General features: G+C 39.2%; 1 protein-coding gene across 1 annotated transcript in view; it reads right to left on the bottom strand.

The window, feature by feature from the left end:
• The window catches only part of trrap (transformation/transcription domain-associated protein), a 44742-nt gene that overhangs the window by 31860 nt on the left and 6398 nt on the right, over positions 1-6484 (bottom strand). The gene's annotated exons all lie outside the window — the stretch shown is intronic.

The raw sequence follows: 6484 nt of genomic DNA, 5'->3' as shown, positions 1-6484 counted from the left end.
TTTTTTCTTTAAAAAAAAAAATGTTTTCCAAACATTTTTTTTCCCACAAATTGAAATGTCTTTAAATGCACATTAACATGAATCCAACATATTGTAGCGAATGGAGAAATTGAGGCAGAAGACGTTATCTTCAGAGGCTCCACAACCTTTCTCCGCCAGATCGTCAAGTATCAGCCGTATCTCGCGTCTCCCCTCCGGTACACAGCACCGTAGTGTGGAGTTGCATTAGGTAACGCGAGATACGGCTGATACTTGCGCATTAGTTTCTGTTATGGATCAGTATCAACAGTCCTGCCAGTAACGTTACTATATTATCAATACTACTTTAGTTATAGCCTGATATATGATAGCTAACTTTACAATGTTGTGATGTGACTGACGTTAGCTAACATTCTGTAGCTAACGGCGGTCACTCATGGTTCTCCACACACGAAAGCTCCATTTCTCGCTGATGGCCGTTATCTTTTCTAATCCTTGGCCGCTCCTGGTCTCTTGGACGCCTAGCAGGCTCATAATTATAATCATATGCATTTGAATNAGGTAAACGAGGTGCTGCAAAATGCTACAAAACACGTCCGACATTCTTATTGACACTTCACTGTGGAGTTGGTTACATCTTCGTTGAAGTACTGCCATACATAAGAATGTCGGACGTGTTTTGTAGCATTTTGCAGCACCTCGTTTACCTCCATTTTTTCACGACTAGTCGACTAGGGCCTACAGCGCCGACTAGTGGTAAAGGTAGTCGACTAGTCGATTAGTTGGTGAAACCCCTAACACACACACACACACACACACACACACACACACACACACACACAGGTATTTCAAGTTACTTTACATTCAGTATAAAATTACAGACACACATATACATAGGCTACATCTGATTACAAAGTCGCATCTGTACAGGACGGTAAAATAATCACAGGCACACATACAAATAAATCTATGACAAAGTCTCATCTGTACAGAACAGTATGATAAAATAATCACAGGCAAACATATAAATAAATCTATGACAGCCTCATCTGTACAGAACAGTATGATACAATAATCGATGGCAAAACCATGTCTATAGCCACTGTACATTTCTCCGTTGTGGGACGAATAAATGATTAATTTAATCATCTTCACATGTAATCTCACTTTTACACACCAAAATAACGTTAACACAGAGTAAACGTTTGCTAATGGAGAGTCTATTTTGTCCCAAGAAAAAGTTCATGACTATCGATAAAAAATATATCAATAAACCTATTGTTATTTTCGCGGTATTCCCCACACATTGCCAGGACACTATTACTGTAATATTTACACTTACCCATGTCCAAATGGATCCTTGTTGTTGTCTTTGTATTCTTCTTCTTCAGAAGAGTCGAAGACTTCAGGTTCTGAGGCTCTATCTTCACTGCTGCTAGCGACCGAATTTTTTTTTTGAAAATGTTCGGGCGGCTGAAGCANTGTTAAGGACTAACGTTTATAATAAATACATTTGTATTGATTTTAAGATCTTTTCATACAATCATACGTATTGGGATCATTTGTATTAATGTGGACCGGAGGGAGAGGGTGAAGAGCATAAGTTTCACTTTCCTTTTTATTTCAATTCCAGCTTTGGTCATGAAGAATATGTTTCTCTGTTGTTCATAAAGCATAAAGCAACAGCATCAGAGCACGGTGCAGAGTCTCTAGATGAGTCCCTCGTTCTTATTAAACATCCATGTTGTAGTCCTCTGTATAGGAAACTGTAGTTTCCATAGTTTCCCCACAGCAGCAGACGCACACAATGACGTCCGCTGGCGCAGTCCTTTTGAATTCTCCTATCCACTATCCCTTAGCCCCGTGACGTTTCACTCAGAGGTCAAGGAATAGACGATAGGGTTAGACGTTAGGAGCTGATCTTTAGATTATGGGAACGCAACCCAGGTTACAGTCTCACAGGAGATACCGCTGGAAAGCTACACTTTCAGCGATTCCGCGGATATCTGAATCATATTTCTACTCCTTATAATCAAAAATATATGATTAATTTTCGTAAATTATGCGCACTTGGACGCGCCGGCGCGTCAACCGACTCCAGAGGGTTAACACTACATCTACAGACATCGAGATATTACTATTGCTGAATATTAAATGAAGGTACAGTTATTTTGATAAGTTTTGTTTACAGACGTGAGTTGGTATGACAACATCCGGAACTACCGTAAATGATAACTGCCGTAAAGTATTTCCAGTATTATTAAAGTATTGATTACGTTAAAATGCAATAAATGAAAATTAATGGAAGAGAATATGAGGAGAAAAGGCGCGTTTAGTTATGAATTGAATTTCCAATGTCTGAATCCTCTGTTATGCGCAACAACGGACATTGAAGATGAGTGGAGGGCCGGCCCCGGGCAGCGCCAACCGGCATACCAGGAGGAGCCATCGGAGGAATACTTAAACAGCTGATGTGTGTTTCTCGGCCCTTCCTTCGCTCTCGAGATGCCGAGAAGACAGCTGTTTTCTGACTGAACAATATTTTGCTTGTAACATTACCGCGCCATTTTAATAAAATTACCCATTTGAACCTTATTCGAGAGACTCCATTGGTCTCATTTATCCTAAGCTTCTCTCCTGGACGCGAGAATAACGAACAAAGCTAATACTACAGTTAATGTTAGCTAACGTCACATCACAACATTGTGAAGTTAGCTATCATATATATATCAGGCTATAACTAAAGTAGCATTGATAATATAGTAACGTTACTGGCAGGACTGTTGATACTGATCCATAACAGAAACTAATGCGCAAGTATCAGCCGTATCTCGCGTTACCTAATGCAACTCCACACTACGGTGCTGTGTACTGGAGGGGAGAGAGAGAGGGGCGAAGGGGGAGAGAGAGAGGAGCAAAGGGGGGAGAGAGAGGGGAACGAAGGGGGGATAGAGATGTAATATGGTTTCCTGATAAACATTTTGTTTGATAGGCTTCGAGTGGGCAATCTTTTCCCGGAAGGAAAAGCAGTTCAGTCTTGTCAATATATTAAGCTGTGGAGAGTATGTGGTGCAGGGAGGTGGATGCACAACGCACCCAGGAACGAAAGCTAGCTCCGGTCCTTTTCCTGTTAGGGAAACTGTGGAGTCGATGTCCTGACAGCTGGAGTTTGTGCAACCTGCACAAACTCCAGCTCACCATGATTACAAATGGTGAAATGCAATGTAAAATTAACGAAAAAATACCAGCTCACTAAATCACAACCGCTCAAACCAACTACAAACTACTACCGCGGATTGGGCAGAGAACGAGTCCGAGAAAGTTGCTCCCCCATGTAACTTAATATGGCGCGTTTGACGTATGACGTTAAAAAAAAGCTGTTTTTAGTAGCAGAGCTCAAAACGGCTCCTTTCCCTCTGAATTCCTGCCCTTATGTCTTGTAAAACATATCAAATCCTGCATTAACATTTTTAATTGTAATTTTCAGGCAAGGTTAAGCATAAATGTAGTAAAAACCTGCAAGTTGCTCTTTAAGAGAATGCCTAGTTATTTTGGAAAACATGTTTTTCTTTTAGCCTATTTACCTCGTTAACGTAAATAACACTCATTACATTGACACATGCATTATTTGTGATTAAAATAATGGTTGTTGGTAATGTATTAGCCACCCCCACAGATGTATGATTTCACTGCGTCCGTGGGAGCTCAGACCCCTCCTTGTGGGAGCTCAGCTCCCATTGGCTCCCACATACAGTAACTCGAACCCTGGTCATATACACGCACACATGCTTTCCAGACCAGCGACATGCTAGTCACTTTTGGCTTTAGGGGGTGATTTGTTTTTCCTCTTGCTTGGCCAGCAGGAAGATAACCTTTACATGTATTGGCCAGCGGTCTTGCTGCCTCTGGCGTCCTCCAAGGCTTTAATTAAAGTTCTAATTGTGCAGACAGACTATTCTCTCATTATATCTAATCTTTTCTTTCAACCTGGTCCCTTTCCCCTGTTCAATTACTGAACTCTCTATTGTGAAGGCCACTTTTCGGTAAAGCATTGGGTGGGAAGGAAGTAAATTCATTTGAATGATGTGCTCTTAGATTTTCACTCTGACAACATTTTCATCAGTCATCAAACGTAGCAAGTTAGCAACTGAACTTGCCAAAACAAATTGCCAATTGTTACACAGATATTATCTTTATTATTATTCTGATCAATTGTTCAACTATAAGTGTCAGTATACGTTTATAGATTATATTAGCCCCTTATTTTATTGTGTTCCCTTCTTTGACCAACTGAATAATTCAAATATAATATAATAATAATAATCTTAGAAGTACATAGATCTGCGTCTAAACCCATGTGCTGTATCTGAGTTATCTGTTGCTTTTGAGAAAGTGGCTCGGTTGTGTTTTATTTGAAACTAATGTTGATGAAGCAAACTCATCTGTTGTGTGTGTGGAACTTGTCAAGGTCAGCATTTCACCACAGTCACTGTAGTGCGTTTCTGAGGGTGGACAATCACATGCTGGTAGGGGCGTGTATCCTGCTGCTTTCAAAGTCGCACTGTTCAGCATTCTCCAGAGGCCCCTGATTTGTTAGTGATGGAAGCAGCTATGTCTTCCATACCCTGTTTGTTTCTCTTTTATACTGCTGTCTCATAATATGAAACATTTCAGTTTTTAGATCATTAACTGCCATTTATTTAAAGTATGTTGCCATATTTTCAAGGTAAAAAGTGATGCATTTATCGGTGGTTAATTTTATAGAAACCTTTAAAAATAAACTTGCATTAACAATTGATTTCTTTGAATTAAACCACAGCCAAATGTATTTTATACTGAGTGGAAGGAGAACAAAACCATAGCCTCCTCTTCAAATCTTATGTACAGCCGGGTATTGTGCCAGTGTCATAGTTAAGTGCAAGAAATTGGGTGAAAATGCCTTAATTATGTTCTCTAAAAGCTTCCGCGCCATCCAAGCCATCCAACCCATCCAATACCTTTTGGTATTGAGCAATTACATTGCTTCTTCACTTATGCTTATTTTGCTTTGTCTGGCATCCATTTTCTGAATTGGCCTCCATCCGTGCCTCTTAGATATGAAAAGAAATGGAGTAGATAGACATTTAGAGATTGAACAAGAAAGGAAGAGCAGCAGAGTGAAATAAGTCGGGCAGAGCGGTGGAGAAAAGGATTATTGAATATTGCGCTATTGTTAGTCAGGGACGTCATTGTGCATGTGTGCGTAATCAGGGACACACAGAGCCATGCCAACTGTTATTGACTTCAGGCCGTAGGATTATTGCTGCACTTATTCACTCCCTGATTATTGCCCACTCACCCCTGCAAAAGAAACAATCTTGTATACAAGTCTATGTGTAGCTCCTTCTCCCCATGAAACCTTACACAGGTGAATGCAACATGAATCACTGACAATACGATATACAATGTTAAAGCAAACTTCTTCAAGATGCAACATGTACACATTCTGTTGAAGACCCACATACTGACATGGTGTCCCTACAGTATATTTTGGATCAGCATTGCCCTTGCCTAATGTCCCTGCTGTATAACTTGCACTCAAAGGTCAAAGTTTAATGAAACATTTGCAGTTACAAGCACTGACCCTGACATTCAAAGGCAGCACTCTGTGCCCTCAAAAATGCATATTGTTAATTTTAGTATGCATTATTCTTCGGGGCAGACAAGCTATACATAGCTTTTTGGTCTAGCTTCGTGGCCTCCATTCAAAGCACTTTACCTTGTTTAAAGATCCCTTTAAATAATTAATCGAGTCCATCAGCTTCAAAGGGAGTGATCAATAGATTGAGCAAATCCCTCAGTCCCATTCTCGAGGAAGCTTCCATGATTTTCCCCCCTTCTTCACAAATTATTTATTCTTAGTGCTTCTCACGAAACATGTTAATAGGATTAAGGGAAACGGAAATTATGCTAAAAGGTGATGTGTGGCCTCATATCATCCTTGATCCTAAGGTACAGTGTGTTCTGTGTTTTTTAATGAATACTGGTTAGCACAGATACGTATATATCAAGGACAGACGAAAGGAAGTTAGGTATGGAATGCCATTTAAGCCAAAATTAAATAAATACATAAATAATTACATAAATACATATATATATAAATATGCCTATGAAATAAATAAATGAGGCAATAAATATGTATACATGTACATTTAAATGCACATTTATTTATTTCATGGGACTTTTATTTCATAATGAAACATTTATTTATTTATTTCAAGAGACTTTTATTTCATAATGACACATTTATTTATTTCAAGAGACTTGTATTTCATAATGACACATTTATTTATTTCAAGAGACTTGTATTTCATAATGACATATTTATTTATTTCAGATGACTTGTATTTCATGATGACACATTTATTTATTTCAGGTGACTTGTATTTCATGATGAGACATTTCCATTCCTTATATGCAAATGAACGGGCGTGGTTAGCTCACAGATCCAGAGACCCAGACCAAA

Source organism: Notothenia coriiceps, unplaced genomic scaffold (genome assembly GCF_000735185.1).
Source record: "Notothenia coriiceps isolate Sejong01 unplaced genomic scaffold, NC01 NC01_scaffold00037246, whole genome shotgun sequence".
NCBI classification, from domain to species: Eukaryota; Metazoa; Chordata; class Actinopteri; order Perciformes; family Nototheniidae; genus Notothenia; species Notothenia coriiceps.
The sequence above is the reverse complement of the archived record's forward strand: the minus strand, read 5'-3'. Positions and strand labels throughout refer to the sequence as shown.